This window comes from Oratosquilla oratoria, chromosome 26 (genome assembly GCF_046742065.1).
Source record: "Oratosquilla oratoria isolate Oo_2021 chromosome 26, ASM4674206v1, whole genome shotgun sequence".
NCBI classification, from domain to species: domain Eukaryota; kingdom Metazoa; phylum Arthropoda; class Malacostraca; order Stomatopoda; family Squillidae; genus Oratosquilla; species Oratosquilla oratoria.
Window position 1 is genome coordinate 44,176,597 of NC_134802.1, and position 16,960 is coordinate 44,193,556.

At 40.9% G+C, this 16,960-nt stretch overlaps 1 protein-coding gene across 6 annotated transcripts in view; it reads right to left on the reverse strand.

Moving 5' to 3' along the window:
• Positions 1-14,224, reverse strand: part of LOC143039494 (uncharacterized) — a 957,356-nt gene extending 943,132 nt beyond the window's left edge. For 5 of the 6 annotated variants that reach the window (XM_076209611.1, XM_076209609.1, XM_076209610.1 and 2 more), the window contains exon 1: positions 14,139-14,224. The gene's annotated coding sequence lies outside the window, so the exon portion shown is untranslated. Of the gene's footprint in view, positions 1-1,397; positions 1,544-14,138 lie in introns of those variants that run through there. The other variant, XM_076209606.1, reaches the window with a different exon arrangement.
• Between the last annotated feature and the right edge of the window lie 2,736 nt (positions 14,225-16,960).

A 16,960-nucleotide genomic window follows, 5' to 3' on the forward strand; every position in this document is an offset into this window, starting at 1 on the left:
AATAGTCAAGAACTGGTTTACCAATAGTGGTTAATGAATGGAATAGACTTAGTATGTAGTGAGCGTTGAAACTATTGATCTTTTTAAGAGAAGATTTGATAACTTATGGATAGAGATGATACGCGGTAACAGACATCGCACTGCCTAATGTAGGCCTTACGGTCTCTTGCAGTTTCCTTCAAGCTTTATAGTCTTACTTAACTAGCAGAATGGGCCTGTTAGATGTTGATCTATGTTCTTTCCTCGACCGATTCTCAGGTTTTACATGGAAGGTTTGAAATGATATGCGACGTATCAATCACTACCCGACTATAAATCACTCCATTGTAAGTTCCTTCGCAATAAGCCCCTAGCTGGTTACAGGTATTGTTTTAACCCGGTGGTTCTAAACCTGAGACCACAAACCGAAAACTTAATCTTAATTCAGTGTTGAAGCTGTTTCCGGACGACTAGATAACAGTAATACACAACAGCATTACATAAGCCTGATGTACACGAGACAACTGGGCGAGAACCAATGGTCTAACCCTTACAGTGCGTGAGATCCTTCCCTTCCTTGAATAAACTTGTTTGGACAACCACAATCAAGGTCCAGCTCGACCTGTGTACCCAAAGCCTTAATCGACATGGGTTTTTTACCCTTCGAGTGAATAAAATAGATTAATAAAACCGCCTGGTAACAGTCAAAATATATAACTCGACCTGCATGCCAAACGAGTTAACTCTTCAGCCTCAGCGCCTTAAGCAGAAACTTAACATACACAACTGTTTTGAGTTTCAGTGAATGAAAATCCGCAACCCCACAGTAGCTAACAACGGTCCTTGGGCCTTCCCAGAGATCCCTCCAGTAAGAAATTTGAGGTTTTCTGTTACCGGATGGTAAGAGGAGAGTAGCTAACGGTTTTCTGCTCCTTTCGCGTAAAGAACCAAAGGAAGATACCCAAAGTTGATAGACTTTTGGAGTCTTGTCCGGAGACCGAATGCCAGCCCCTCGGGGCTGCACCTCCAAATACATGGGATTCTAAGTTGATTTGTAAGAAGACGATTCCCCACTAACTCCCGTTTCAAAGAACTACCACGTGTAATATCCATCGCTGAACCCTCAAAACGTCTACTGTTACGCAAAAATATATACATGTAAAATGAATAAATGAAACAAATAATTAATAATAATAAAAAGTAATTAAAATAAAACACACACCTAAATCATCATTAGGAGTAAAAGGTTAACTAAAACAGCCTTAAACTTTTTAGCTCGATCGTGGCCTTTGTCGAATTACACCGTCTGTCACCTGCCGAGACGGAAAATATAAAGGACCTTCCTGGGTCGAAGGGGTAAGAAGACAAAGCCAGGAACAAGCCTAACTTATTAACACACGAAGGCCCTGCCAACAAACCTGCTCGAGTTTGGGGTTATCCTGCCTGCAAGCTTCCAGTACGACGCAGAAAACCAAGGCGCGCCGCACCCTGTTGCTGCCGCCTCGCAGTGATGAAAGTGCAGGTGTTTTTGGTGAGGGGGGAAAAAGTCGATGCCAAGAGCGTATTGTGTCAGGCTGGAGTTAAGCACCAATGGACACACTGGCTCACACCGGCTCCGTTCGTTCTTTTCTCAAAATTAAGACGCCAGATAGTGTCTCCTGTCTATACAACACACAGACCCTCCTCTCCCTACTCTACTTTTGACCACCCGTCCAACTTCGACTAATTACTGCGCCTGGATTTCGACTGGCGAGTGGTGACGACAGATTCTGCCTTTTCTTCCTGCCTTGTGTGGTGTCGGGGAGTAGGGCTGCTGTTGTCGAACTTGAAACGTTATAAAGTTTTCTTTTTCTCTCTTCTACGATTGGTGACGATATGATTTCGGCCTCACAAAGCCAGTCATCGCAATCGACACTACGCACACCACATAAACAACATGTTTATATTGTAAGGTCTGACCATGTATTTGTTTTTGCAAAATCAATAATTTCACTAACCCTTCTACTGCTGTTGATTCACTGTTCTGGCTACCGCCAGACGGTTTTATTCAGCCAGAGGTGAAAACCACTGAGCAGAGAAAAGGTTAAGCAGTTCCTGCTTTTCTTAAAGTTTTCCTCGAGCAACTTCGGCGTCGAGGTGATTGTTCTCCAACCGTCAATACACGTTCAATTTTGCAAATACTGGACACTGCTAACCGCGACTGCCACCTACCCTGATTGGGCCAAGCATACTGGATACAGGTGTAGGCTTCGGCCGCATTAAAGCGACCTTAGGGGTAAAGTTCCTCACTTTAATATCATCACATAAGATCTATCGGTCTAAGATGATATTTATCTCATTCCACGACGCATCCTTCAATGGGTAGTTCGGGTTACGCACTAAAAGTGTCCCCCCTCTCTACTACCACAGACTTCCTGCCGTCGGTGTAGCTGACGATGCCTTTGCAGGTTCGACCTATTTCTCCCGTCCGTCACCACTTCCATATACTGAATATTCAACCCGGCCAGAACCCTCAACGTCGACCACAGTGGCTATGGTGCTCCTGATTCTTCTCCTCCCCCTTCCTCCTCCTCTCCATCCACCATTAATACGACCACACAGCGGCCAAGAAGCAATATGGCTCACGAACACGGTTTTGGCTCTTCTGCCGCTGCAGGAGTCCTTCTGCAGGTGCACAGGTGTCGAACACACCGGGGCGAGGCGGCGCAGACAGTGGCGATCACAAGTGCTCAGACATTTTTTCAAACTTGCGGTTACTCTCCCCATGAGTATCCGAGACGTGACCACGCGAAGATTGAGGCGACGGACCCACCTGTCGGCGCACATAACCGAATCACGCCCAACACACGCGGACCGATGCCGTTCACTCTGCCACAGGCGTTTGAAAACTTGTTCCTTTCCCATGAAGTGGGCACCTTGTGTTCGCCATGATCCCTGTGGATGGCTGGGTCTCTTCCACAGGTCTTGTTTCGCCTTGATTAACGAGTCCAGGCGAGGAAGTGCAGTTAAATTAACTATCGTTAGACCATCAATGGCCAAGACGACTTAGGAGTAAATCGTCCCACTTTGTCTGCAATCTCTGACAAATTGTTGGATTCGACTTATTTGGACAAAAAATGATGTAAATAATCATACAATCTGGCGAAAAGAACGAAAGTTTGTGTACTTCGGAATGTCTTCCCAGTGTCACTCATTGAGGTTTGATCGCATGTTGCATTCACATGGTTGTCAGGGTGGGGTGAGAAGAGTCTAAGCCTCGCCGCACCCGCGGTCGCAGACTCGCAGGAACCTCAACCTGCCACTGCCATGCTGGGTGAGATACCACCGCCACCGCTGTCCAGAAAAGTATGACCTTAGTTTACTAAGATCTCGAGGGGAACAAGCGAGCCCGGTTCCGCTCCTCTCTCTCTCCACGCACTCTCCAGCGCTCCCGCCAAGCCACTGCCTCCAACGTTCAGGTCTTCAACTCACACTTGCTTCCTCTCTCCTCTCACTCCCTTGTCACCCTCCGCCGACGTCATCAACTCGAACGCCGCAACCACCACACTGCATTGAGCCTCACATTACTGCCGCCTTCTCAAGATAAGCGCGTTTTAATGCCACTATCATGTTCTCCAAGAGGAAAACTAAACTATATCATATTAGTTCACCACATACCGTGACCATGTCTTCCTTCACCACAACCATCCTTCGATTTTTATGCTGCTTATCTTGGAGTTTTTCAGGAACTGCTCACATTTTCTAAACTTTTACAATAAATATCAAATGCAACAGTGTTCTAGTGCTCATTTTACAATTTGTATTCCGATTTTTCATATTCTTATGTAATTATGTCACTTTCTACGAGTACGAAGCCTACCGCCCTACATTAACTGATAGTCCCTAATCTACGTAAATAAATAAACTTACAAAGGAACAAATAAACCATTTATATATACAACCTAACCCAAATACAGTCACATAAATGCATTAAAAATATCACTTCCGACTGCTCACGTACCAGATAAGAACGTAAAAGTGTAACACTTCAACTAGATCATCGGCGCCTCGCAGCAGCTCAGTCCACACTCGGCCGAGCGCCTGCGTGCAAATATGAGTCTTCGCTAATTCTGCAGTTGCCAGACAGTGAGCGCTGATTTGCTGCTGGGTGCAGGCAAACCGTCACAGAACACTAGATCGTCTCTTCAAACTCTTCGGAGTAGTTCTTTATAAAAAAATAAAAAAGTGTGGCGTTTATATTTCATTAATCTTCGTTTGTAGTATAAGTTACATTTTTTAATAGGTTATGCTCAACGATTTTTGGACAACGAATTATCAGGGGCTGTAAAAACCACTTCTAGTAAATTGACATTCACATTTTTTTCTTGTGCTGCACTGTAGCGCACTAAACAGAACAGCATTTCCGAAATTCCGTAGATGCTACAATTTCATAAGAAAATCAACTGTTAAGTGGCTGAAATCATGCACAACCGAGCACACCGAGACAGCGACAGTATACATCGCATTAAATTGGCGTGAAGAGAGGCGTGAGATTAGCTTACCGCTGGATCCCATTCAATGCACCTGATCCCATTCCTGGCTAGCTGGGGGATGACGACGGAGCAAATATGTCTCTCTCCTTCTGCACTTCTCATGGATTGACAATCAATGGAGACCTGTTGTCGATTCCGTAACTCCTTTCCCTTCCAGACCTACCTACCGTGAATCATTGATGCAAAACGTCGGCAAACCAAGTGCACAATGGCACATTGATAAAATAAAAACCGTAGCATAGAACGTGGATTTTTCACATTCCCTTGCATATTTCCACTAATCTTTTCAATCTGATTGCCGCCAGAGTGGCCACAGCAACTGGCGTGGCAACGAGAAAAGATAAAAGATATACCGACCCTAAACTCCATCCGACCGAAGGAGCAGCTCCAACGGATAATCGCGCCTACTGTACATCTTCATGATAAAACCAATCGAATTCGAGACGAGTCGGCCCTTGCATCGTACAGCCACCACAAAAATGTCACTAAGGCGTCATTAATTAAAATACCGGAAGTCTACCATCAGTTCGCACCCAAAACTACACCACTTTTAATAAAACAGCCTGGCGGGAGCCAGAGTAATAGAATAAGTTCCAGTTAAGTGGTTAATTCGAGACCCCTATAAAACCTTTGCTAATGAAAGGATGCCACAGAGATGAATAATATGGTGTGGTAAGTCCCGGAATATATGAAAAGTGTCGTTCTGTATATAAGGGGTTCATCAAAAACGGGTATAACTATTTCGCTACATAAATGATGCAAGAGATGAATATAACTCCGGTGGAGCAGAATAAAATTAAATGTGTTGCTCAGTGCAGATGAGGATAATATCTTTTTTCAGATTGCTGGGATTCAAAATGGCCATGAAAATGACAACCGGTTATAATGGCAATGCATACCCACAAGGCATAAATGAATTACTTAAATAATGTAAATAAAATATTTAATAATAAAATACAATAGCTAAGTATTTGTAGACATTACAGATTACTGCTTAGGTATATATTCAACCAGACAGAAGGTGGAGAGACGAGATCGAGAAGTTTGCAAGAGTGACGTGGCACAGGACGGCGCGGTCGCGTGAATCATGGAATGCTATGAAGGAGGCCTTTGTTCAGCAGTGGACTCTGGATGGCTGATTTGATTGATTTGATTTGATGTATTCAATTGAACCTTGAAACTTCAAACTGTACTATCTCCACTGCCTCTTGAGGATATTTTCCATTACACACTTAGCAAAATCACTTCCACTTCTTGACTAAATCTATACCCAGACAGTTGAAGGCCATTATGCCTTATCTGATTGTATTTAGTATAGAAATACTTTTAATTTTGATATATGAATTCCCTTTAAAATATTGAGGACCTGTGTTACGATTTTTTTTTTTTTTTTGAGGGGGAGGGAAATAGATGAAGGTTCAATGCCGTGGGCAGTTTTCACACAATTTGTTTCTAATATAATATTTGGTATTAGTTTGTGGCTTGCTGCTGTACCTTTCCTGATCTATCATCTAATGAGATTTGGGGACCATACAGAAAAAGAATATTAATTACTATACCTTAATTGGTTACCAGATGTATTTTTGAAATTAGAAGATTACAATTAAGATATTTTCTTTTGCTTTCTTTGAGGCAGACAGCACATTTTGAAAAGAGCTCTTTACTTTTTCTTTCTTACCCTTAACCCTTCTACACCTAGTGATTTTCCCCCAATATTTTGACTGCTGCCAAGCTTTTTCATTCATCTCCATGGCATACCCTTGGAAGCAAAGAAGCTATATAATCTATTTCAATCTAGACATTAAACTCTATCTAATGACAGAACTATCCTTGATTATGCAGTACAGTTTTGGTCTCCATCCTTTAGAATGGATGTTAATTCACTAGAATCAGTACTGATGAGAATGACGAAAACAATAAAAGGGTTTAGAAATTTTCCATAAAAAGACCAGCTTAGGCACCTTAACTTAGTCTCGGGAAAGACAAATGGAATAGACTTAGTACCCACCTATTGAGCATTAAAACTACTGGTTGTCTTAAGAGAAGCATAGATAATTTTATGGATAGGGGTAATAGGCGGTAATGGACATGGAACTGCCTAGTGCAGGCCTTATGGTTTCTTGAAGTCTCCCTTATGTTTACTGGGTGTCAATTTTCCATTTACTATGGCCACCATTAAGCTACTTCATTCATCTGTGTGGAAGCCCTCTCAGTAGAGAATACTTGATGATCCTATCTTGTTTTCATGGGGCCAATGATGGGTGCCACTAAATTGTGATCTTGTGGGAAAAACACAAGAGAGTCACTTCCCAATCATGTCTGCAAAACTCAAACACATTCACCTCAAGGTGCAGCCCCTATGAGATGACACTCAGTATCTGGAATGAACTCAAGACCTCTATCAAACTTTTACTACCCTCTACACAAACTCACACTTGTTACCATAAAAAGAGCCAACAAGTGAAAAATGTTCCCCTCCTCCTACTACTAACCAATGATAAAGAACATCATGATAAATAGGGAGTATACATTGGAAGGTGCATGTAGACATCATTCCCAGAGCAAACTCCCACACAACCACTTTTTCTATTTTAGACAGATCTCACTAGGATCAGTCAACTTGCTTCACCCATGAGTTCTGTGGATGTCCTTTTCATCTCCACTGAGGGTTGCCTTTTGTGAAGATAACTCTCGAAAGGATCACCATCTGGGAAGTATGTCATATACCCACAATGCCAAAGTTGATGTTCACAAGTTATGCTGGTCTTCACCAAGCATCATAGAGCCATTGCTGGTTTGGTACAATCATACCTCCATAATTCTCCAAAGGCACTTGGTACCAGAGAATATAAGGAACTTGGAAACAAACAGCTGATGACTTACTGGGCATGAACCCAGACTGCTCAGATCTTTGGAACTTTTGCAGATGGGAGAAAACCTAGCCTGGCATATCAATCAATGTTAACTGTTGCAGACATGTCAGTTTTCTTTTTCTTCCTGATAGGGATGACCCACCCTTTTTCTTGTTAGAAGAAATGGTACTGGACTGCTAAATGGCAGACAACACCACAGGAAAACCACAGATCATGCCCACCCCCTCACTCTTTCAGTAACTTTGCACTGACATTGCAGATGCCAGCCACATTTCTAACCTCACTCAGAGGGTAGAGTTTCATCTAACAGTGAATTAACAACCATTACTAGAACACCATACAAGGAAAGTTGTTTACTTAGAGGGTCAGCCATATTCAACAGCTCAAAATACTTGACCTGACAACTTTTATACCCATCTATGTCTGACACTAGTTGATCATCTGCTCACCAAGGTCACACATTTGGAATAGATTCTCTTTAGGGCCAAGCAAAGCAAGTCTAAAATAATATGTATAAAAATGACCCTCAACATCTTCATCCATTCTTCTGAAAATACATCTCCCTATCCCTCTTCAAGAGAGATCTAGTCCACCATTTCTGTGTCTCATATGATGCCACACTACTCCTTGATCTTGGACACTCTTCAGTGCACTCCCTTACATCTTTCAGTTTCAAGTTTGAAGGTTTCCCAGTTCTCAGGGTCCTAATAGTGCTAAGCACTTCAAACAAATTGGAGGTTGTTCATGCATACTCATGAGCATTTTCATAATTTTTTTTATAAAAGTGGCATTTCAACACACGTATAATGATATGACATACCCCTGATGAAAGTATGTTGCTGTGGTGTAGTCCCCACATGAAAAGTAATATATATATATATATATATATATATATATATATATATATATATATATATATATATATATATACACACACATACAATTCAATGATCATCAACCAAGACGGTTCCAAGGTTAGCTGACTAACGTATGAAGAAAGACTACTGGAACTACCAGCATTAAAAGAAAAGAGGTGACATGACAGCACTGTTCAAAACAATGAAAAGAGTAAACATACTCTACAAGGAAGAAGTGTGTGTTATACAAAATACCAAAGGACATTGGGGGGGGGGGGGAGAGAGAGAGAGAGAGAGAGAGAGAGAGAGAGAGAGGGAGGGAGAGGAGAGGAGAGAGAGAGAGAGAGAGAGAGAGAGAGAGAGAGAGAGAGAGAGAGAGAGAGAGAGAGAGAGAGAGAGAGAGAGAGAGAGAGAGAGAGAGCGAGAGAGAGAGAGAGAGAGAGAGAGAGAGAGAGAGAGAGAGAGAGAGAGAGAGAGAGAGAGAGAGAGAGAGAGAGAGAGAGAGAGAGAGAGAGAGAGAGAGAGAGAGAGAGAGAGAGAGAGAGAGAGAGAGAGAGAGAGAGAGAGAGAGAGAGAGAGAGAGAGAGAGAGAGAGAGAGAGAGAGAGAGAGAGAGAGAGAGAGAGAGAGCAATCTGAATTTTGCAAAATTCTGGAGAAAACTTTTAACTGTTCCTGGTTCCACAGTCATAGGAACTGAAATATACTTCATCACCAGCTCAGTGAGAGCCACTTTATTTAAAGCCTCATGAGCTCTGCCAATACAAGGGTAATCAATCATTATTGGAGAAGAAAGAATATCCCAGATAACTACGCCAAGAGCCTGCCAGAGGATCCATGACCTGGTCCAATGTGCTTTTGCAATTTTTGCACTACAGCTAGCAATATAACAGGCTTGAGGGTTTGACAGGAGCAGGTTACAAGCCCAGCCCCTCCATTTGGGAGAGATGATTTTGTTGCTGACAATCTGACCACATGCCAGGTAGAACAGGTTTACATGGTACAAATAGGACAACTGTGCTTCGCTTGACTTTAAATCAGACCTACATTAATACAAAATATACAACATTCCAATGTTCCTATCAAGACAAGTATTTAAGGACCTTGGAAGGGTTTTTGGCTACTGTGGAGCTATGGGTAGTCAATGAAACACTATGTAATAATTATCATTATTGTCTCTGCCCTCAGTATACAGTTAGCTCTATACTTTGGTGGCTAAGATGGTTTGAGCTCATGTCTATTGATCAATCTATAACTCTGGGTTATATTTGGTGAATTGATTAATACAGGAATGTAGGCATCATAATTCTATTCAGAAAACCTTGCCTAAAAGAAGACTGTTAGAGATCATGTCTATTGATCGATTAATTACTCCAGGTCTCTCTTGCAAGAGACCCATGGCAATAGCCACCAGACTGACCAACTAATCACTTAAAAAAGATATTTTGTGTTGAGTGGGTAAAATGAGAGTTGGGCAGTGCACCTTACACTAAACTGTCAATTGCCCTATTCAGATATCAACCCTATATCTTTTTACAGTGATGGGCTCAATTGGTGGCTTCTTGTATACTTCCTGTAAGAGAACCAAGGTAGATTGATTTATCCAAATACACATCAAACAACCAAGGTGTCATTACACAACCTTGGTGCAATCTTATATTCACTTCAACCAACTGACTCACTAATTTTAACCCTCACATGCACTATCATTCATGCAAAAACTTTTAACCACTTTGAACAGACTTCCACCTATCCCAAACATTCACAACACTCCACATTGCTTCATTGTTAATCTTGTCATATGATTTCTCAAAGTTCAGGGACTTCTAAAACATATTTGCTTCATATTTTTCACCCACCTCCCTTACCATAAACACTTCATTCATACAGTCTCTTCTTCTCTTACACTGTTCTCTCCCAATCACTCCCTCTGTTCCTCCCAGTCATGCCCACACACCTTACAAATTATACTTGATAAACTATCTTTCCAAAATGACTACATTCATTCTTATTTCCCTTACATAGTGGAACTATACATACTCTTCTCCAATCAATAAGAACACTTTCTTCCCTGAGGCACACATTGGACAATCTCACCCGTCATTCCGCTATCACTATTAGATATTCCATAGGTTACCCATCTAAACCTTGTGTCTTGTCATTTTTTTTTTTCAAAATTATTCATACCTTCTCTTTTATAATAATCCAATCATTCTCCTCATCCATTAAAGTTATCCATCTAGCACCTCTTAGGCACAATTGGGATGAATGGAAAGCATGTGTAAATGAAAATTCCTTGTGAAATATTGTGATGGATAATATATGACCCCATGGTTAAGACAAGTTGAGAAGTGATGACATTTCAGCAAGACTGAAATTGGTAGTTTTCAAGAAATCTAACACTACTGACTCACTGAGGTATCTTTGCCCCATAAAAAAGGGAAAATATAACATTTGAATTTTAGTTGGAAGGTGGAGCTGAGAAATTGCATGCAGACTCAAATTTTGGAAGACAAACATCCAAAGTTAAATGAAATTCTTTGAAACTGACTGGGATTCATGAATATTACTGAAACAAAAGTAAATTTTTACAATTTGAACGAACATGCACGGAGGTTCAGTGGAAGGAAAAATTGTAAACATGCCTATTTAACAAAAAATGTGAGCTAAAGAAGCTAGAGAAAAGGCTTGAGATAAATGGAGGAAGACAGGAATTAATAAAACAAAAGAAGGATAGAAAAGCTAAAAATAACTACACAAGAACCTAAATAGAGGTAAGAAGAAACTTTGGAAAGGGCACCATCAATAAATGGAAAAATGAACTATAACAGCTCTACAGGTTTATCAATGACACAGGGAGAAAATTTCCAAGCTAACATGGATGGTGATTAATTTCAAGAGGCATCAACTCTAATATAATCAACAAACATTACCAATCTCTTTTCAGTATGGTGAGAGTGATTCTGTTAAAGAAATAGTTGTGATCAATAATACTGGGTTAGAAGATATAAATGTAGAAGTGAAAGATGTTTTCCAAGCTCTTGCAATCACCAGATGTGAGCAAAGCTTTGGGGCCTATTGGGATCTTAAACTGGATACTTAAAAGAGACAACCCTCATTGGAGCATGTTGATCAAACCTGTAGTAAGTTGTTTGGAGTCGCAAGGGTGGATGCATGGGATCTTGCTCAGAGACACTTTGAATTGATATTTGATGGACAGTAAATATTATTTCAAATATAGAAAACCATGCGTGTCAAACCTATTAGACTTTTACTTGATGGTGATTGATGTTTTGCAAGAAAGGGTCACATGGATTGTGTGAACCATCTTGAAAAATAGAAGTACTGTCCTGAGGGACAGGTACAGTAGTAAAGGAGATGTCAGGACTACCAGAGTCCCACAAGGGTCAATACTAGTACCTATAATATTCCTTATCCATGTAAATGACATGATGGAAGGTACAACCTATACTTACATCAAGGGCTTTAAGAAAATACATTATATAAAAAATAAATAAATAAATAAAATAAAGGAAAAAGAAATAGAGGGACAGGAGTTCAGGGAAGTCAACTTATGAAACTAAAATTGAAGAAATAGTATCATCAGATAAATGCCCATACACTACTCTGCCACACATGCATATATGAGATCATAGTCCAGGGACAAGACTAAAGAGGTTTCAACTTACAGTTCAAAGCATCCAACAGTCAGATTCTAAACAGATGAAAAATAAATAGGAAGTACAAAGTTCAATGCTTTTCCAATAAAATATATATAAAAGCAATTATTATAACTTTAATGTTAACTATAGGTTATGTTGGGATGGTTTGGACATGTGGAGGGAGTGGGTGGGTGGGACTGGTGGGAGAGGTGTGGAGGGCGGATGTGGAGGGAGTGAACATGGGGGGGCGTCCTGGGGTGGGGTGGATGGATGGGGTGAAGGGGGCTTTGGGGAGGAGGGGAGTGTCTGTTGAGGAGGGGGGGAGAGGACGGGGGACGGGGGTGAGTGGAGGGTGGTTGTGTATGGATGCTGTTGTGACTGCATGAGGAGGAATGGGCGGGGGGGTGGGGTAGTATGTGTGAGTAAATTTTGATGCAGCCCGAAGGGATTTCTCCCCATCCTCGCCTTATATGCAAAGGGGGACGGAGAGGGGGGGGTCAATGATTAAATGAAGCGGCCTTGCTGTGGATGTACTGTGTCTTGCGACACTGCTTCTGACCCAGGGCGGTGGGCAGGGTGCAGGGATGGCCCGTCATCCAGGAGGTGCTCAGATGAGAGGGAGGGTGGGAGGGGTGTGGAGTGTATTTAGGGATGAAATGGGTGGGAGTGTTTTTTATGCCTTTCCCTTTTTGGCTACCTCCCTTGGAAGGGGGAAAAAGCCTTGGTATATGTATGTATGTATTAACTATAGGTGATATACTTTCATTGCATAGTTATGTTATGGTGGAAAACATTTTGTTAGTTATGTTAGAGTTGGTTAAGCTAGATTAGATCACATTAGATTTGGATAGGTTTCTACCCAATAGTGACTGGGATTCCAATTTTTTTTATTTTTTTTTTAACCATAGAGATGCTAATCCAACATGGTTGTCAGGCTATGGTATTGGCAGAAAAACATGGTATATTGGCAAATTTTCTGCCAGAAACTGCCTCAGCAACAATATTTCACTGTCTTCAGTTTGGGTGAACCCAAATCAACCTTATTCCAACACACCCAGACACTTCAAGAATAGGAAAATTATCATATACAACCATAATAAGGAGACAACACTACCACAGTTGCCTAACAGGCCCTATGATCACTATTTGGACCAATCTAAAATCACTGTACATTGGAAACGGCACTGTCCATAAATAAAACGGAAGAATGGCACCTGTTTGTCTATTACTCCAAAGCAAATTCCAAATGGTTAGGTTTTGCTACAAAGTCAATTTCAAATCAACAAACTAGAGCCAAAAGAACAGCCTGGTTACCATGGATTGCCTCAGCTTAGCTACAGAGTACAAAGTACAACAAAATTATGTGCAAGTAGACATAAGATAGCCAGACAAGCTGGCTTTCAGTTGTAAGTCAGCCTCCACCTGATTACATAGTTATGTACGCTACTTCTTGTAATAGCATTGAAGAAGAATCAAATGATGGAGTACAGAACTGGAACAAATGTACAACACTCCTCATTATCTACCTATCTACATATTCATACACACACACACACCCTTCCAAATGTGTAAAACTTTTCTCTTTTCTTATAGTTATGTATACTACTTCTTGTAATAGCACTGAAGAGGAACCAAATAATGGAGTAAAGAACTGGAACAAATGTTACAATGTACAACACTCCTCAATCTCTCTCTCTCTCTCTCTCTATATATATATATACATAACATACACACACTCCAAACATGTAAAACTTTTCTTTTCTTTTTTTATCACATATAATTACTGTAATAACATACATATTCCATATAGTAAGTCGCATTGTAAAAATATTTTCATTCTCTGAAATGGGCATATAATAATGATGTCACCTAGGATACAAAACAAATATGAGAACCCCTACTCTGGAAATCCTGGATCCGCCTGTAATATTTGTATGTACACATGTAACATATATACTAACACTAGTTTACTGTGTCCTTCTTAATAACTCTGAATTCATTGTAATTTGTATTGCCTACAACTTCATATTATTTGGAAGTATTGTCTAATTTTCTTCCCTCTCTCTCTTGCGAATTGGGTTGTAGTGGCAAAACTATGAATGACAACAGTACTGGAACTTCAATGAATGTAACCAACCACAGGAACAGTTCTTTCGCCTCGCCCCTTTACACCTTCTACCATATACGAAGAATAATAATACTTATGACCTCAATTTAAATTTACTATATATCATTACCTTCACAGACGAAATTATAAATAATGTTCACCTCCGGAACCTGAAACACACGTACAAAACGGGTGTCAAACCCCAAACTATAGGTACTCGGGGATTTCAATGACAAGTCCCCCGATAGATGGCAGCACAACGACCACCTCTTCTCTTAGAGACTTAAATGGCTTACATGGTGCTTGAATCGAAACCCAAAGCTACTTAATATCTGATCACAGCCTCTTCTGCAAAGGTGTTGGAAAAGATTTAAATATCACACTAGAGGTATGGCCAGGTGGGTATGGTTGTTGACATGGCTGAAGTGCCAGCCTTCAACAGGTGGTATCAACCGACTGCGGGAGATACAGGCTCGATGGGATGTCTCTTTCGTCACTATTACTCCGGGATGACATACTACGTTAGCAACTAACGATTGATCCCGGATCTTATTGAACTGAGACTATGTAAACAGGAAGCTGACATATGTTTGACATGAATTTAGACGAAGATGAGAAACGAATACTTGCAAATGAAAGAAGCTAAAGTCAGAGAACAGGGGTGAGAAGGGAGATAAAACGACACGCCTCTTTTGTCCATATACTTGATATGCGTCATTTTCATGACTCATTTTATGGGCGCGGGAAAATTCCAGGATGTGGCATGCCCTTACGAGCCCCCAAACCCACGGCTATAGGATGTATTTCGTCACCGCTAATTCTGTGCCTCTTTGTACACCCCAGATACCCATATTTTATTTTTGTTAACTAAATTATAATTCAGCTCTAACTTCAGTAATAAAAGTATTAGTAGACATACCCAGGGGTATTTCAATTCACCATTTTCATTATGTTAATTAGGGAAATGGGGATTGTTTTTGGAATGTGTTGTTATATGCAGGAATATGCTGAACTGGATTTAGGTCGACACTAGATAGTAAATATAGAAACCATTTCAAACCATTCATTAGATACTGTTGTAATCAATGCTGAAAAGTATATATTTGGGTTTATACACATATATAATGTATATAATATACATAAGGTATTTTTCCCTCTGATAAGGGGATGACTAAGCCAAAGTATAGTATACATTTGTGTCTATAGATCGGGTCATATATGAGCTCTCATACGGAAGGGTAGTAGCTGTCGATCACAGGTCCAACACGTGGTCCAAGACCGTAGTGAATCATACGAACACAAGCACGTGGTGAACGACAATGGTGAATCACACACACATTTCCTATTAATGATATTCAGGTTGCTGCGCCCACCTTCCGCAGCTCTGCCGCCCTTTTGTTTATATTTATTAATTCAAATATTTATATAATTATTTATTAATTTATTCAATTGTTTATTTAATTTGTTCTGTCGCAGGTCATCTTCATGACGTCACGTTTGAGGACACAACGTGCATACTTCGTGTTTGGAATTATTGTTGACAAGAAACTTTAACACAAGCCGATTTTTTGGTACTGATCCTGTGCACTTTACTTTTTTATATACATAGCCACCTAGAGTGGCAGGGTGGGAGTGGGTGCATACCTTGACTGGCTCTTAAGCCCTTGGTATTTTATCATTACTATTATTGTTATTATTATCATTATTATTATTGTTATCATTATTATCATTATTATTATAAGCCCTTGGTATTTTATCATTACTATTATTGTTATTATTATCATTATTATTATTGTTATCATTATTATCATTATTATTATTATCATTATTTTTTTTCACCTACATTAACTACTGCCGTATTCTCGCAATTGTCTTCTTTCAAGTCATTGATATTTAATTCACTGTTGCATGCTCCTTTTTTTTTAATAATAGGATTTACAAGTTTAAGAATGAGTGAAGAAAGACTAGTAAAAGAGGTATGGAAGGCAGATGTGGAGGGAGTGAACATGAGGGGACGTCCTAGGATGAGGTGGATGGATGGGGTGAAGGGGGCTTTGGGGAAGAGGGGAATGTCTGTTGAGGAAGGACGGGAGAGGACAGAAGACAGGGGTGAATGGAGAATGGTTGTATAAGGATTATGTTGTGATTGCATGAGGTGGAATAGGCAGGGGGGTAGGGGTGAGGTAGTATGTGTGAGCAAAATTGACGCAGCCCGAAGGGATTTCTCCCCGTCCTCTCCTTTTTATGCACTGGGGGGGACGAAGAGGGGGGGTCGCCGATTTAATGAAGCGGCCTTGCTGTGGATGTGCTGTGTCTTGCGACACTGCTTCTGATCCAGGGCAGTGGACAAGGTGCAGGGATGACCCGTCATCCAGGAGGTGCTCAGATAAGAGGGAGGGTGGAGGGGTGTGGAGTGTATTCAGGGATGGAATGGGTGGAAATAATTTTATGCCTTTCCCTTTTTGGCTACCTGCCTTGTAAGGGGAAAAAAGCCTTGGTATACTGTATGTATGTATGTATGTATGTACAAGTTTAAGTGCGGTATTACCCCCAGGGAATCATAATTTGTGAAGCAATATGTTCGCACATTACCGTTAAACAATGGTCGTTATTTGAGGCATCACAAGAGACGGCATTTTTTTTTTAAATCAACCTGGTACATGTGTACTCTGTTCAAGACCCCACACACAGCTTCCCACGCCTACATCCAGCTAAACGCGCAAACTGTGTCCAAAACCACACAACATCCTCTTCACAGTCGACCGCTTTGAACGTGAAATCCTTCGGCCTTCTAGTTTCGAGATTCGGAACTTATTGGCTTCCGAGAAAGTCGAATCAGATTGAGATCCATAATGGTCAAACCTGTTAATCGCATACACAGAAGCACTATGACCCACCACCCATCCTGGCACGACCCACAGCCCCTCCTCCTCTCACATTCTCTCTCCACCA